The sequence below is a fragment of the Saimiri boliviensis genome, chromosome X (assembly GCF_048565385.1).
Source record: "Saimiri boliviensis isolate mSaiBol1 chromosome X, mSaiBol1.pri, whole genome shotgun sequence".
Classification (NCBI taxonomy): domain Eukaryota; kingdom Metazoa; phylum Chordata; class Mammalia; order Primates; family Cebidae; genus Saimiri; species Saimiri boliviensis.
In genome coordinates, this window is record NC_133470.1 from 97337760 (window position 1) to 97355784 (window position 18025).

General features: G+C 40.6%; 1 protein-coding gene and 1 pseudogene across 8 annotated transcripts in view; one reads left to right on the forward strand and one right to left on the reverse strand.

Moving 5' to 3' along the window:
- ATP11C (ATPase phospholipid transporting 11C (ATP11C blood group)) overlaps window positions 1-18025 on the forward strand; it is a 204260-nt gene that overhangs the window by 23873 nt on the left and 162362 nt on the right. The window lies entirely within an intron of this gene.
- On the reverse strand, window positions 8826-8944 carry LOC120361961 (U6atac minor spliceosomal RNA; annotated as a pseudogene).

Consider the following 18025-nt stretch of genomic DNA (forward strand, 5'->3'; position numbering starts at 1 on the left):
ATTTTTTGAGCCTCACTTTTCAGGTCTTTAGAATGCATATGTGGAACTAGATGTTCCCTAACAAACGTATTCTCTTACTCCTCGACAATGTGACCTGAAGTAAATTTCTGATATGTGACTGTGTTTTCAAAGTATGCAGTATTCTTTTTTTTTTTCCCCACAGTCTCTCTCTGTTCCCAGGCTGGAGTGCAGTGGTGCAATCTTGACTCACTGCAACCCCCACCTCCGAGGTTCAAGCAATTCTCCTGCCTCAGCTTCCCGAGTGGCTGGGATTACAGGTGCCTGCCACCATGCCAGCTAATTTGTGTGTGTGTGTGTGTGTGTGTGTGTGTGTGTGTGTGTTTTAAGTGGAGACGAAGTTTCACCAGGCTGGTTTCGAACTCCTTATCTTAGGTAATTCGCCTGCCTCAGCCTCCCAAAGTGTTGGGATTACAGGCGTGAACCATGGTTTTTTTTTTTTTTTTTTAAATGCAGTGTATGTTGTATAAAGAGGAGCCTGCGTAGATTAGTACCTTACATGGCATCTATCAGGATAACAGGATAACCTCAATTGTTGCGTCAGAGCCTTTTGTAATTTCCAAATTTAAATGAAATGTAGTTATTGTGGAGAACTTTACATTTTTTTTCCTTGAGCTATTATTTTCTTTTCATAGGAGTCTTTTTCTTGATAGGAAAAAAACCTTAATTAGCATAAATCCTGGATGGACTTAAATAGGCAATTCAGATTGTAGTCCTTTTTTTTTTTTTTTTTTTTTTTTTTTTTTGTCTTAAGGCTAGTCAAGTGAAGCAGTGGGAGTGGGGAAGGAACAAAGAAATCTGTAACTGGTTGTGATCAGTTAGTTGTAAACACCACTGCACTCGGACCAGCCCAGATTATAGTCTTAATCGAAAAATAAATTTCTGTCAATGGCCAAAAAAAAAAAAAACCAAAAAAACCAGGCCCAGCCTGTTTTTACTGTTTACTGTTCTACACTCAAGAATAGTACAGATGTGTGGAATATGCCAATACCTAAGTTAAAAAAGTAGATGATTAGATCTTTCATACGTTTAATGACTGTCTTTTTCAAACTTTTAGCAACTGTCTTGTAGTTCTTTCCCACAGATCTAACAACAATCCTGTGAGTGAAGTAAAACCACAGAGTTTCTCTGTGAGGCATTTCCGACAACATGCAGGCTACAGGAATGCAGTGTTCTTTTAGTAACCTTTCCCTCTATGAAGTTTCATATTTACTCCTACTTCTCTTTCTCTCATTTCCCCAGTGTCTTCCTGTTTTCTTCAGAAAAGCAACCAGCTGAATTCTGTAGTATCCTAGAGTTTCTGTGTTGAAACAACATTTTTGATGTAAAGTTTTTTCGACACGTTTATGGATACATACGCAGTTGTAAGAAAAAATGCAGAGAGATCCCATGAACTCTACCCAATTTTTCCCCAATGGTAACATCTTGTAAAATTGCACTATAATGTCACAACCAGGATACTGATGTTCATGCCATCCACCAATATTTTTCAGATTTTCCATATTTTGTATTCTTTTGTGTGTGTGTGTGCACATGGGGGTGTATGTGTATGGTTTAGTTCTATGCAGTTTTATCCCATGTGTAAGTTCGTGTATCCACTGTCACATCACAGACCAGATACAGAAGGAAAGAAACATTATTTAAACAGCGTGGTTTAGGCCGGGCGCAGTGGCTCATGCCTATAATCCCAGTACTTTGGGAGGCCAAGGTGGGTAGATCACCTGAGGTCAGGAGTTCAAGACCAGCCTGGCCAACATGATGAAGCACCAGCTCTACTAAAAATATAAAAAGTTAGCCGGGCATGGTGGCAGGCGCCTGTAATCCCAGCTACTCGGGAGGCTGAGGCAGGAGAATTGCTTGAACCTGGGAGGCGGAGGTTGCAGTGAGCCAAGATCATGCCACTGCACTCCAGCCTGGACAACAAGAGTGAAACTCTGTCCCCCCCCCCAAAAGAAAAACAAAAAACAAAACCAGTGTGCTTTAAAGTCTCTGTCACTGAGTACCCCCAGATCGTTCCAACTGCCCAGTTTGGCTGGTGCCTCAGAGTTTTAGAGAGCAATCTCAGCTTACATAAATTAGAAGCAAGTTGATTAACTGAAACTTTGACCTGAGAAAGCAGAGGTGCTTTAGTCCTGGGTGTGAAGTCCTGGGAGGCCAGTTGGCATGGTCCTAAAGTATAATAATCATTTATTTTAAATTATATGTCCATGTGAGCTTGCAGTGGAAACAGCCTAGTAAAAGCTACTTAGTCCATCATACCAATAGGAGTCATTAAAATTCTACCTGCTTATTAGCAACTAAAAACTAGTAGTGGAAAGAGGGAATAATAATTCTTCTAAGAAGACAATAAAAAACCTGCCAGATTGTGCATTGGTTTACAGTCCCATAAATAGAAACTAACATTATTGTCAGGAAGGTAGTCAAGGACATTTGAATACTGTATTTATAGAGAACTACATATGCTTTTAGTAACTAATACCCACCCTAACATACTTAAACACTCAACATCTTTAGTGAAGTTCATTTACTCCTTTATTGCCTATTTATAACCAGCTAGACACTATATGCTAGGCAATGGGGACCAAGTGGTGAATAAAAACAAAAGTGGTTCATGTCCTTATGGACCTTATCATCCAATTTATAATGGAAAACCCAACAATTTTTTTAATTACTCATTTTCATAAGTGTTATGAATAGAATACAGAGCTAGCAGAAATAGTATATGTTTTGTTAGGGTAGCAGGATGTTCTGTCTGAGAAGATGACATTTAAGCAGATAACTGAAGGAATGAAGACTTACTTTTTACAAAGGGGTTTGGGAGTAGATACTAGAACCAGCTTGCTCAAAGACCCAGAGTTGGGCAAGAGTCAGGCCCATTGGAGAAACTTAAAGGAGGCTAGTGGGGCTGAAATGCACACTCAGTAGAACTGGGGGAAGACGGCAGTGAATGGGATTTTGTAATCTAACTTTGGTATCCTATCATGTGCCAGGCACTGTTCTAATTGTTGGGGACGCACTGATGAGCAAAACAGATGGAAATCTCTGACCTTTTGGGCCTTACATTCTAATGTAGGAAGGTGTTGTTAGGGTACAGGGTAAAATAATGTAACAAAAGCTCCAAAGTACAGTGATCAAAAAATTATAGACATTTGATTCTCTGGCATATAACGACCCAGAGAAGGTAAGCAGCCTCATTTCTATGAGGTCATCCAGCATTCCAGGCTGCATGGATCAATTCTGTCTTCCACAGCATTTGGTTTTCAAGTTCCAGCCAACATGAAGGAAAGGGAGTCCAGGACAAGCTTCTTTGGGAAGGTGACCAGGAACTTTCACATATCACTTTTGCGCACATGCCATTGGAGAAATCTTAGTCATGTGGCCCTCCCTAGCCATAAGGGAGACAAGGAAATGTAGTTTCTGGATGGAAAGCCAGGTGTTCAGGGAGAAAGGAAGAACAGATTTGGGAGGACAACCCAGTGGACAGGGAGGCAGGCAGTAAACAACATATTTGTAATATCTCTTATGCTAGTAATGAGTGATAAACGAAAAATAAAGCTGAGAATGACAACAGAAAGTGCCAGGGGTGAGGGTTACAGTTTTTCAAAGGGTGATGAAGGCCTTACTCAGAAGGTGTCATTTGAATAAATCCCCAGATGAAGTTTTGTGAGCAAGAAATACCATTTTGGGTTGTTGGGAAACCTATAAGAATGCATGGCTGGTTTTAACATGCTTGAATCTTGGACCTGATCAGACCCTGTCTGAAAGTGTGTGGAAAGGCACCGTTATGCTACAGTTTCACCTACTGCAAGCAATACAAGGCCTTAATGAATGTTAAATTAATGAGTTACAATGCTAGGACCTGGACTGAGGTATCTGTCTGAGAGATTTTCTCTTGGCTTTTTTTTTTTTTTGGAGACAGTGTCTTGCCCTGTCACTAAGGCTAGAGTACAGTGGTGCAGCCATAGCCCACTGCAGCCTCAAGCTCCTGTGCTCAAGTGATTCTCCCACCTCAGCCTCCCAGGTAGCTAGAACTACAGGTTTATGATGCCATGGCCCCAGCTAATTTTTTTTTTTTTTTTTTTTTTTTTTTTTGTAGAGATGGGGTGTCACTCTGTTGCCCAGGCTGGTCTTGAACTCCTGGGCTCCAGCAATCCTCCTGCCTCAACCTCCCAAAGTGCTGAGCTTATCGACATGAGGCACCGTGCCCAGCCTTGTCTTGGCTTTTTCTTAGATGGAAAGCTTACCTCCCAAAGAAGGGAGGGACTAAGATTCCTCTGCCACACACAGTTCAGAGTGTTGCACATACTTGGACTGTAGGAATATCTGTGTGTGGGGAGGAGGACATTGGGAGGGGAGGTAGGTTTTTGCTCAGGGTAGAAATTGTTTATGGTGTGAATTTGCTGTAGAGCTCTAGTTAACTTCAGTTAGCCATTGTCAGTACAGTTTAAGGATGTGGTGACGTGGAAGAGTGGAAGTATTTTCATTTTTGCCGTTGATCTTCCAAATCTTGCTTAGTAGCTTTTCCAATTACAAGAGGCAGTATTTTCCAACCTTTTGCTATTTTCTTTAATCATATTTGAGTGCTGCTTTAAACATTTTTACATAAAATACATAAGTACTTAAAAAAACTTTATCACGTTTTAAAAACTTTTTCTGTATCACGTTTTTAAGGGTAACTCATTTGTTTAATGAGCTAAAAGAAAATAATTTTCTGCCTATTTTTTCTGTAATCTCCTTCCTACTTAAAACATCCCTAGGTTGGGGTAAATAGATCGTCTTTGGGATTTCTTATTTTTGTGGTAAATTATGTTTCACTAGGGAACTTACAGTTTAAGAAGGTAGATGGGGTACATTAATAATATAATGAAAATACAAGATAGAAAGTGATAAATGCCCTGAGAAGGTGAAAGTAAAATGCTCCTGTAGTTCAGAAACTATGGAATGAGATGAATAACCCTGTCAGTCTGCTTCCACAATTGTGAAAGGAGACATTAAAGCTAACTATGAGCTTAACATACAATACTCTCAAAAGGAATTTTCCATTCTTGGAAAAGGGAAACATTTGATCTGTCATCCTACTGGTTAAGTATTTTTGTAAGCCCCATCTTTTCCTAAGCACAGATAAAATCCATTTTTTTCCTTTCACACTATGCCATAGGGAACAATTCAATTCAGATTGGAAAAAGCACTGCTAATCACTTCACAGCATTTTGTAGAGGCATGGAAAGTTAGCCTTGAATCTTTCTTCCTTTCTCTCACTTCATCTTACCCAGTTCATCACCCAGTTCCACAGACTGTGGTCCTCTGAATGTTTTTTAGATCCACTTCTACTTTTGTTCCACCTTTGCAAAGCAGCTAGGCTGACTCTTTTTAAAACATACATTAAGTCAGTTTCTAGTAATAATCCCTATCCCTAGTAATTCCCTTCATACTTAGAGCACAATTCAAACTACTTACTCTGCCTGCTAGGCAATAATATATCTGGACTTCCCTGAGGCACCTACCCTCTTACTGTACTTTGTTTATTCTGTGTGTGATTTTCCCACTGTATGGAACTCTCTCCCCGAGGACCCCATTTCTGCTCCTCCTTCAGAACTAAGTTCAAGAGTCTCTTCCTTAAAGAAGCCTTCCCTGACCCAAGCTAACGTCAGACCACCCAGTCTTACAGGGCCTCATAGTACCTTGTACTTCTCTTATGCACCTCTTACTGCAATTGTAATTAATGAATTATGGGACTAGTTATTACCTCCCCTCTGCCTCTAGAACAACATATAAAAAACAAAGAAGCATGTGTGTTTTAATTTACTCACTACTCTACCGAGTACCAGTGTCTAGTCTAGTTCTGGGCACTGGAATAAATGCTCAAAAAATATTTGTAGCAAAAGAAAAAGAGCAAAAAATTCACAATTATGTAAATTTGGTTTTGAATTTTGTTTAGGTCCTTACATTTGATCATAGGTTTTTCAATGTCGTTGGAGTGTTAACAAAAGACAAGAGAGTGCACCACATCACCTGGGAGCTGTTAGAAATGCAATTCACAGACCTCTGATTCAGATCTGCTGCCTCAGAAACTCTGGGGGTAGGGCCTGGCAATCTGTGTTCTAACAAACCCTCCAGGTGTGGTGATGCATAATAAAATTTGAGAACCAGTGTTCTTTAAAAATATTGAGTGAAGGTTAACTTTGTCCTAGTTCAGGCTGCTGTAACAGAATACCACAGATTGGCTGGCTCAAACAACCCAGAAGTTTATTTTTCAAAGTTCTAGAGCCTGGTAAGTCCAAGATGAAGGCTCTGGCAGATAAGATGTCTGATGAGGACACTCTTCCTAGTTTGCAGATGCTGTCTTGTGGTTGAGATCAGGGAGAGAGGTATAGCGAACTCTTTGGCCTTAAAAAAATTTTTTTTACGCTGACTGGTTTATTACAAAGGGTACTGCAGAGGATACAGATGAAGAGATGCATAGGGTGAGGTATGGGAGAAGAGGCTCAGAGCTTCCAGGCCCGTCCTGGGGGTGCCACCCTCCAGGAACCTCCACGTGTTAGCTATCCAGAAGCTCAGTGAACCCTGACTCCTTGCATTTTTATGGAAGCTTCATGACATCAGCGTTCCTTCTCCCAGGGTATAGGGTGGGACCCTCTCATGGAAGGCTCTTGAGACCTACAATAAGAAAGGAGGGCAGGAAAAGATCAGAGGCCTGCCCCTGAGTCCTAACACACCCAACATTATCACAAAATACTGTAACAAGGGTTATGGGAGTTATGAGCCAGGAACCGTGGATGAAAATCTATGTATAGCATCACACCACAGGCCACCCCCTGGTTTTTGACAATGGATTTTTTACATACAAATATATACTGTGCACGATCATTAATAATTAGTTCAGCCCATCATAGTATGTGAATGTCTTTTAGGATGAGGCCACTCATGTTTGTGGGTTTCCTCACAATCTTGTCAGCTTCCAAAAGCAGGAGTGGCCTTGGTAAATTTATATAGCTTTACTTTTTCGGGCATCTGGGATTATTGAGCTTAGAGACAGTGTTATCCCTGGCTCTGATATTCTTGAGTTGGTAACATAATATTTAATTTTCCTCAATAACCCATTTTTTTCATTTCTTTAATTTCAGCTAGTATTTCTCCTTCTCTCCATTTGTACTCTAACTTTTCCAACTTTGGAAGAGACATTAGAATTGCATCTGTGCTGGTCTAGATTGCAGCCTGCAGTACAAGTCTGGCAAGTACCTCCTCAGTCTACTCCCATTCAGACAGGGTATGGTTACAAAGGTACAGAATTAGTGCGCTGTTTTTACCAGCAGGCAATATAGCTGCAGTCACTGTTAGCCCCAATTTTGCTAGATGGATTGAAGGCACTACCCATCATGACCTTAGGAATTTTGACTTAAGGTTTAAAAACATAGTTTTAGTTTTTTGCTTAGAAATTATCCCTTTTGTTCTAGCACTTGTAGTTGCAGCCCTGGTCCTAGGGCCGTTGCATCAGGCAGGGGAGAAAAAAGTAAATATATTTTTTCCTGAGGTGATTTGAGGAAGAAAGAAAAAACTGTAGTCGTTATGCTAGTGTAGTCTTCCCTCGGCAGGAACTACATAGACATACCAGTGTGAACCCCAAATATGAGACAAGTCTCAGTTAATTTAGGAAGTTTATTTTGCCAGAGTTAAGGATGGCCGGTAACAGCCTCAGGAGGTCCTGATGACATGTGCGTAAGGTGGTCTGGGTACAGCTTGGTTTTATACATTTTAGGGAGACCTGAGACATCAATCAATATGTACCTTGGTTCACTTGAGAAAGGCAGGACAGCTTGAAGCTGGGAGGGGGCTTTCAGGTCACCGGTAGATAAGAGACAAAAGATTGCATTCTTTTGAGTTTCTGGTTATCCTTTCCAAAGGAAGCAATCAAATATTCATCTCAGTGAGCAATGGGATGACTTTGAATAGAATGGGAGGCAGGTTTGCCCTAAGCAGTCCCCAGTTTGACTTTTTCCTTTAGCTTAGTGATTTTGGGGTTCCAGGATTTATTTTTCTTTCACACCAGCATCCTCCCCACCTCCTCTTCCCCAGATAAACCAGAAAAGCAGAGAAAAAAAAAATCTAACAAGGATACTCTAGTCCCACTCATGTTGAATGTGAATACAGTCATGAAGGCTTGTAAGCCAGCCTTTCATGCTTTTATCTCCCGTTTTAGACAGCCAAGGTGGTCTACTTCTCTGTCAAACTGTTAGACTCTAAGGAGAATATCTCTCTGCCCATTGTTGGACTTTGTGGGCTGTACAGTGTGTTCCTTGGTCTGAAAAAAATGGTCAGCTATCCAAATCCAGGCAAAATTTTCTGTGTTTTTTTATGGTACTCTGAGCATTTTCATCTTCCATTAGATAAGCAAAGCCCACTCCAGAGTCAGTGTCTATTCCTGTCAGGTCCCATTTTTAGCCTCCCCCAGGGCTACCAACATCAGTCTCAGTTGCCAGCTATGTTCAGGGCCTTCGCACCAGAGAATCTGCCACACAGTCACCAATAATGTCTAGCTGCAAGTTTTTCATAGATGCTCTATATCAGTCTGAGGAAGTTTCCTTTGATTTCTAGTTAGCTGAGTTTTTTCTTTTTTTAAATCATGAAGGGCTGTTGAATGAATGTTGTACTTTTTCTGCACCCATAGAAATAGTCATACAGATTTTCTTTCTTAGTTAGGCTGCTGTCACAGTGAATGGCATTGTGTTTGACTTATGAATGCTGAACCATTCTTGCATTCCTAGTCTAAACTCCACATGGCAATAATAGATTAGTCTCTATTTTATGGATAAAAATCATGGATAAATGACCCGAAGTAGATAGCAATTTCTTAAACATGTGTTTTATAAGTCATAGAAACTCTTCCATTCTAAGGGAAGTGCTAACTCTCTTGCTTAACATACAATACAGATAGCATATTTTTGCTTCCTCTTCATTTGGTCTTTTAGGCCATCGAAAGTGAGTGAGGGGAAAGGTAAGAAAAATAGTGTTTGCTAGGCGGTGTGTGTGTTTTTCTTATTTCATCTCAGTTGATGGAAAGTGAGGTCCCTCAGACAATTTGTACCGCGAAGTCTTGGAGCTAGTAAATGGGAAGGTCAGAATTTAATTGCAGGTGTTTGGGATAAAAGCATTATTATTTTATTTTATTTTTTTGAGACGGAGTTTTGCTTTTGTTACCCAGGCTGGAGTGCAATGGCGCGATCTTGGCTCACTGCAACCTCTGTCTCCTGAGTTCAAGCAATTCTCCTGCCTCAGCCTCCCGAGTAGCTGGGACTACAGGCGTGCGCCACCATGCCCAGCTAATTTTTGTATTTTTAGTAGAGACGGGGTTTCACCATGTTGACCAGGATGGTCTCGATCTCTTGACCTCGTGATCCACCCGTCTTGGCCTCCCAAAGTGCTGGGATTACAGGCGTGAGCTACCGCGCCTGGCCGGATAAAAGCATTATTAGTTCACTATATAGTATTGCCTCTCTTTGGAAGTGAGTGGGTATGTTCCTTCATATGTTTGTGTTTGTGTGAGAGAGACAGATGGAGGAAGGGAAGGACAGGAATTAGGAGAGTGAAGTAGAAATTGATTGAGCTTGATCTGGCTCTCTAAATTTCATTGATTTGGTAAACATTCAAAAACTAAATGTGTAATGACTACCTTTGTCCCACAGTTAGGCTCAACAAATGTGATTAGATGCCTGTCTTCAAAGGAGTTCATGAAATAACCAGTTGGTAAGAGGCAAAGTTTGGGAATAATTTCTTCCACCCTTCATACACATAACCGTCTCTTTCTAGATTGACTGGAGAGGGTTCCAGTGTCCAAGCAGGAATGACCAGACTTCATGAAACTTTTGAGTGGCTTTAACTAAAATGCTGGGGCATGATGTGAGGCCCAACCTTGTAGATTTAGTGAGATTCTTGAGGAGCTACTTCGTGTAAAACACCATTCTAAGATTAAAGCAAAACAAGCAAAAAATGTGATTTCATTCTTCATTCTTCCGTACCTCACAAGCTAGCAGACAAGATGGAAACATACATAGAAGTGCTTCCAATTTCTGCTTTGTCCTGTCCAACCTTCATTCTGCCAGCAGAACAGTTTTTTGAAAACATGTCCTTTACTTGCTTAAAACTTCCTGGTGGCTTCCTGTTTCTCCTAGGACCAAGTTGAAGTTTCTTATCAGGGCATACGAGGCCTCCACTGATTTGGCCCAGCTTCTTCTATACTTCCACAGCTTGCTCCAGGCACATATCACTCCTTGGGGTGCTTAGAACCTATCATGATTTTTCATACGTCTGGGTGTTTATGCTGAGCCCTCTGTATAGAATGTTGTATTAATCTGGGTGCTCCGCAAAACAAACACACAGGATTAAACTGGCAAGGGTTTATTAGCGGAAAACGCATGTGGAACAGACAATGGTGAGGGGGCTGGGAAGACTGAGTGCCGTTAGTCCTTGATGCAAGTCTGAGTCCTGGTGAAGGGGATAGGGAAAGCTGGTAAGGCAGAAGCTTTCCAGACTGCTGTGCAGTCTAAAGAAGATTCAGAAAAGCTATTGAGGAGTCCAAAGTCAGCTGTTAGTGGAGTCCTGCATCTTCCAGCAACAGTCGGCTTTGGTATCCCTGCTGTACTCAGTGGTTGGTTGGAAGCATCCCTTTGGAGGTGTGAGTTAGTACAGACACTAGGATGAATTTCAGCGGTAGATGGGGTCCTTTATCAGTTGTGCTCTTTGTATGTAGTTGGAGACCCTTAAGTTGCCTCCTTTTGACCTCTTCTTGGCTGCCATAAATTCCTTTTCTCTTTCATTGAATTCTTCCTGCTTGTCCTTAAACGGCCAGCTGTAAATGTTTTTTCTTCCAAAAAAACTTTTCATTGAAGGAAAATATCAGAATGTCCATCATGATCCCATGTCCTAACATGATCATACTGTAATCTTTGCCTGGCAAATTTTTAATACATTGGTATTATAGGACCAAAAATCTGTTAGATACTCAGGAAATGTTTGTTTGAATGAATGCATTGGTAGGTCTTGGACAGGCAGATTTGGGGAGAAGGTAGTTGAGGCACAGGGAACTGCTTAAGCAAAGCCATAGAGGGAGAATAAAGGATTTACACTGTAGTTAATAATTGTCTTTTTTCCCCAAATAAGTATATCTTCCCCCAAAGCTGTCATTTTAGAGAAAGCCTATTATGATGCAAAACAGTAGGAGAAAGGAGTGTCTTCCTGGCAGTTGAAAATGATTCATATTTGAGAACTTTGTTGAACAATGTTTTGAGTATTTCCTGAGAGACTTCTTTCCTGAGAGGAAACAGTTGATGGAAATGGAATTTTACTGCTGCCAGGAAAAGTGCGATAAAGATAAAATCTCATGCAACAACTACTACCAGAATAGAAATTTCCATAGAGCAAAGATATTTCAAAGTCTTAACTAATGGCTCATATGTATTTAGTATTCAGTGCAGCTGAACTGTAATTCTGTAATGGAATTTGACCAATTTTGAGAAACCAGTTTGTAATGTATGAATTAGTGGAGACCCATACATCTTGACGTTTGCTGACTCTTCCAGATGTTGGTTATATTTCTGATGGAAAGAAACAGAGAGCTGGCTGGGATCCCAAATCTTAGAATTGCTACCAGCCGCCTACCACTGCCACATGTTGCAGTGGTAGGAGATAAACATGCTGAGGATAAGGCCTAAAAAAAAAAATCACTCTATATCAGCAACCAGAGATACAGCCCCTAATCCCTATGAAATGTTTTACTCTGTTGGCCTGGGTTGAACCATGTATGAGGCAGGCGCTCCCTTTAGCCCAGGCCCAAGTCTGCTCTATGTAGTCTACCTCATGTCTTGTTACCCTAGAGCAGGCATCCCCAAACTACGGCCCGTGGCATGCATCCCCCTGAGGCCATTTATCTGGCCCCCTGCCGCACTTCAGGAAGGGGCACCTCTTTCATTGGTGGTCAGTGAGAGGAGCACAGTATGTGGCAGCTCTCCAACGGTCTGAGGGACAGTGAACTGGCCCCCTGTGTAAAAAGTTTGGGGACGCCTGCCCTAGAGTTACCACTTGAAGGCATGCAAGTTTCCTTATGTGTAATGTGATGATGATTACTGACACCTAGCTCATGGGCTTGCTGTGAGGTTTCAATCAGATAATATATGCTGAAGGCTTAGATTGTGCCTGGCATAGAGTAAGTGCTCAATAAATGGGAGTTAAATTTCTTTTATTATGCAATGGAAGCAGGACTCCGAGGGTAACATCTTAATATTTCCAATTGAGTGTTATCAAAGTCAGTTGTACATGCATTTGTTAAATTACGGGCCATAGCAACCCAGGTCCAGGACTCTATGGGCCTGGACTGCTTTGTCTCAGACTGTAATTAATCTAACACACAGTTGCTTATATCTGTCTTTTCTCCCAAGTGAGGACAGTTTGTTGTGACTTGTAGATAAGCAAAATTACTTGCTTCTCCATTGTGTGCTAACATGGCGTGAAATTTTTTCTTGTCTGTCTTATTTACCCATCACTCTTACTTTCAAATTTCTATTATAATTCTCCTTTAGATTATAAATTGCTAAGTTAAAGAAGTCCCAGGTGTGAAAATAAGGAGCATGCATGATGTATCCCCCTTCCCTTGATTTTTGCTGATCAGCATGGGAAGCTGATCCAATAGCTCTTCACTTCTATATCTTTTCTTCCCTTTCAGTGGAGTAGTTCACATGGGATATTATCTTTTTTTCTTTTGTCTTTTACTACTAGGACATTTCTTTTAACCATCTTCCTCCTTTCTTTTCCAAGTTTTGCCCAATTACATCAGGAACTTCCTCCTCCTCCTCATTCTATCCCATATGAAAGCCAAATACATGAATTGAATTGTAAATGGTAGGAAATGGAGTATTACTTTTGAGAGACATGTTCCAAGGCAAAGGAAAGCCATGTACGTATTAAAATGAGCAAGAGGAAAGTAGTATTTGAATTCCCAAAGCCATCTCGTACTCACTATGTCCAACTCTGAAATCACTCTTCTTTGAGCCTTCAGTCCTGCCAAAGCCCTTTGGAAGTTTGTGGCAGTCTACTCTCAAGATATTTCACCAGTGGGTTTATTTTATTCTTTTTACACCTACTGTTTTTGCTCTGGGCCTGGCCCTCATCATCTTTCATCTTGAGATAGTAACTTCTTTTAATATCTTTTTGTACCCTCTCTGTCCTGAATGACCTATATAATGGCAAAATAAAGTGTTTTTTTTTCCTTTCCTTTTTAGCTTTTTTATTGTAAAATGAGACAAAGATTAAAAAATCAAACAAATATGTAACTTAATACAGTATTACAAGGCAAACATACTTGAAATCCCATCCAGATCAAGCAATAGAGCTTTGTCAGTCACCCCAGAATTCCTTCCAGGTGCCCTTTCCCAGTCAAAAACCTTCCCTCCTTCCAAAACAACCATTATTCTGACTTTTAAATTAGTAATTTCCTTGCATTTCTTAATATCGATAGTGCTGTTTGAAAACTGAAGTCTTGACACATGCAGTTGCCTTTATGCTAAAATCTAGGAATGCGCAAATTCCCTAATGGGTTTTCTTTTTAAAAAAATTGTTTTAAAATATTTAATTGACAAAGACTGTATAAATTCAAAGTTGTAAATGTGATAATTTGATATACATATACATTGTATAATGATTATCACAATAAAATTAACTAATCTAATGCCACTCATGGTGTACATTAGAACCCCAGAACTTGTTCATCTTTTATCTGAAAATTTGTGCCACTTGATTATTTTCCCATCTCACCCCTTTATCTCTGGAAACCACTACTCTTGTCTGTTTCTAGGATTCAGCTTTTCTAGAATTCCACATATAAGTGAGACCATACAGTATTTGCCTTTCTGTGTCTGGTTTATTTCTCTCAGCACAACTGTCCTCTAGGTTCATTCATTTCGTTACAAATGGCATGAGTTTTTTTTTAATGCTGAATAATATTCCATTGTATATGTATGCCACATTTTCTTTATCTGTTTATCTGTTGGTGGATACTTAGGTTGTGACCAAGACCATATCTTGGCTACTGTGAATAATCCTGCAGTGAACATGGGGGTACAGATATCCCTTCAAGATAGTGATTTACTTCCTTTCTTTCCAGCCCTCACAGGTTTTCTCAGGCCTACATTTACAGTCTCCTGTTTTGTTTTGTTTTGTTTTTGAGATGGGGTCTTGCCCTGTCACCAGGCTGAAGTGCAGTGGCTCTATCACGGCTCACTGCAACCTCCACCTCCCCAGGCTCAGGTGATCCTCCCACCTCCGCCTCCCGAGTAGCTGGTACAGGTGCCTGTACTTTTTAATTTTTTTGTAGGATAGGGTCTTGATACGTTACCCAGGCTTAGTCTCCTTTCTGTGATTCCTCCTCCCCTCCCCAATACCGTAGTCCAAAACACGCTATTTGTAGATTGCTAGATACCTCAGGTGTCTGTTGGTGTTTGCCAGATGCCTCTAGGTATTGACTCCCGTTGCTCCCTCTTTCTGGAGTTGCTACTCTTCCCATTCACTGGTGAAATCCTAGACCCAAATCAAATGTCATATCTTCTGTGGTATGCTGCCCTGGATCTTTCTTCCCTGATATACCTGAGGTAGAATGAATTCCTCCCATCCCTGTGCTCTGCATACATTATAGCATTTTACACATGCTATAATGTGTAAAGTACTGTGATGTACTATTTGTTAGCCTTTTTCACAGTCTCTGTTACCTAACAGATTGTTTGTAGGTGCTCAGTAAATGCTCATTGAATGAGTGAATCTGTGCAATCCCATCTTTAAAGCTGTTTCAGGGTGTCACATTTTCTTCAGAATCAACAAAAATTTCACACAATGTTAAAAACATGTTCATTTTATTTTCTGTCTATAACTATTATAATACTGCCAGTGTTTGGTTTTACTCTCTTTTCTTTGTTTGATAAATATTTGCCGTTTTGGCCACATTATTGGTAAGATAGACCTTTGTGGCCTTTTCTGGCTACCTATACGTCATTTTTATTCTTTCAAGGATAACAATAATTATTGAGTACAACTTTGTGCCAGGCATTGTGCTAAGGCTTGTCTGTGCATTATTTGCTGACTTATCACCCTGATCCTTTATTATTTTCATTTTACATGTCAGAAAGTAAAGCTTAGAGAAGTTAAATGAGTTAAAGTTACAACGCTAAAAAAGGGTAAATTCAGGGTGCAAATACTAGATAGTCTGACTATAAATGTAAAATTCATTTAGAAAAAAAATTTTCTTTTTCCTCTTTGAGACAAAGTCTCACTTTCTCTGTCACCCAGGCTAAAGTGCAGTGACACGATCTTGGCTCACTGCAAACTCCCTCTCCCAGCTCAAGTGATTATTCTGCCTCAGCCTCCCAAGTAGCTGGGATTACAGGCACGCGCCACCACACCCAGCTAATTTTTGTAGTTTTTAGTAGAGATGGGGTTTCACCATATCGGCCAGGCTGATCTTGAACTCCTGGCCTTAGGCAATCCACCCATCTTGGCCTCCCAAGGTGTTGGGTTTATAGGCTTGAGCCATTGTGCCAGGTGTTTTTTGTTTTTGTTTTTTATTTTTTTTGTTTTTTACCATTCTGTGTTATTTCTTATTATGAAAGATAATAGTTCTCAGTAACCAACAGTGGACTTTTGCAAAGCATCCGTGGAGCACAGCTAGCTCATTTGTGGAAGTTTGCTGCACTGGCACTCTAGTCAGTGCTTTTAACGTCTTCATTCCCACTTCCCTAAGTTGCTCCTGTGCAAGGGTCTGTCCAGCTCTACTGATATTAGATATGTATATCTTGTGGTGAATGGGTGGCAGCTTGGTTAATGACTCTTTGTTAGCCAGAATTAAGGAGGTTGCTTTTATATTGACATGTCTCTCTTCTTAGCCACATATGTCATTTAGCTTATGTCTACTGACTTAAGAGTTATCATCACTATAAATGATGTGCCTTGTGCCTGGCAAGGTGATAAGTTGTGTCTTCTAAAATGATATTGGTCATAAATGTTAATTGCTATTTTTTAACTTCCCTTTGAGGTGCTACAAGGAAATCCATGTATGAACAACTGAGGAAGCAATTAAGCAGAACAGCAGCACAGGAAAATCCAATAGTTGGTACTGCACATGGCCTCCTGGGCTTACAGAAACTCAGACCAGGGTCCCCAGAGGAATTGGCTTTGAAATAGCAGCAGTGGAGGCTCAGCCTTTTGGGGAATCATTGATAGTCGTTGGTAGATGGCTCAGACGAATGAAGTCTAGTCTCACTTGAGTGTTTGTCCTGTTTCCCTCATTAACTTGTCACTTTTCCAGGGCAGAAATTGTAGCCTTTCTTTGGTTGAGTCCTGTGCCCCTTAATACTGCCCAATCCTGCATATGGCGTAGATATGGCATTGTTCACTTGCAGGCACTTCTTGTCTATTTTAAATAACCCTCTTACTGCATTTTGGTTTTTTAAGTCAGTTTTCCATTTAAGCAAATTGCCAAGGTTTATCTAGAATTTTTGGTTGTGTAAAACTTAGCAGCAGCAGCTAACATTTTCTGTTCCTCTAGCAAATGCCAGGTGCTGTTTAAAACACTTTCTATATAGTTACCTCTTGTAGTCCTCTCAAAAATCCTTTGAGATAGGTACTGTTATTATCCCTGCTTTCTAGCTCAGGGTGGAAATTGGCATCACTTTGCAGCTTAGAAGATTTCTTGTTACAAAGAAATTTGTTAGGGAGATGTATTGATGCCCACCTGTAGTCCTAGCTACTTGGGAGGCTGAGGCAGGAGAAAGCCTTAGGCTCAGAAATTCAAAGCTGTAGTGTGTGATGATTTTGCTTGTGAATGGCTACTGCACTTGAGCCTGGGCAACATAGTGAGACCGCATCTCAGAAAAAATTGTATTGGAATTTCAGCCGCACTTTCTGCCTAAGGTACTGCTTTGTTTGGAAAGGGTACTTAACAAACATCTGTGTGGCTGGGAGGGTACCTCTAGAGATAGTGATTTTTCTCTAGGATCAGTTATGTAATCATTTTGGGAAAAAAACCACACCATTTTTGTTTTGGTCTTGGTAGAGATGTGGCTGTAGCATTTTCTTTCAATTGATACTTTATCAATAGCTTTCCTAGGAAGTTTTATTATTTTTTTTGTGGGGTGGTGAGCTTCAAGACTATATGTTGCTGTTGTTTCTTTTCCAGACTACCCTACTTCCTGTTGTAGTCTAAGTACTGTAGAAGGGTTTAGTGACTGATGGTCAGCAGTTTGGCTCTTTTGTTAATTCCTGATAGTGCAGATGAAGTAACGGGTTTTCTTGTCAGGTAAAATGTATAAGGCTGCTTCTCAGGTTGACAGGAAGAATAAGCTAGAAGTACTTCTCAAAGAAAAACATTTCAGAAGTAACTTCTGTTTTTGCTTTTTCATTTCCTAACCTTGTTCTCCTGTATCCTGCTCTACTCCTAAACAGGTATGTGATTTGAGCAATTCATTTAATCTCTCTGAACCTCAGTTTTCTTATTTATAAAGTTTCTCTAACAATTCTATGAGATAATGCCTGTACAGTACACATCACAGGGACTGGAATATAAAAAGCATTTAATAAACCTTAGATGTTAATTGCAACCACATGAATATAAAAATGCACACTTCTTCAAGGGCCTGAATGCTCTCCAGGTTCGTGCTCCAGGAGTATTGTTTTTTGTTTTGTTTTGTTTTGTTTTGAGACAAGTTCTTACTTTGCTGCCCAGGCTGGAGTGCAGTGGCATGGAACACAGCTCACTGAAGCCTCAACCTCCTGGGCCCAAGTGATCTTCTGCCTCAGCCTTTGAGTAGCTAGGACTACAGGTGTGTGCCACCATGCCAAGCTATGTGTGTGTGTGTGTGTGTGTGTGTGTGTGTGTGTGTGTGTGTGTGTGGTGTGTGTAGATGGGGCCCAGGCTGGTCTTGAACTCCTGAATTCAACTGATCCGCCCACCTCGGCCTCCCAGAGTGCTGGGATT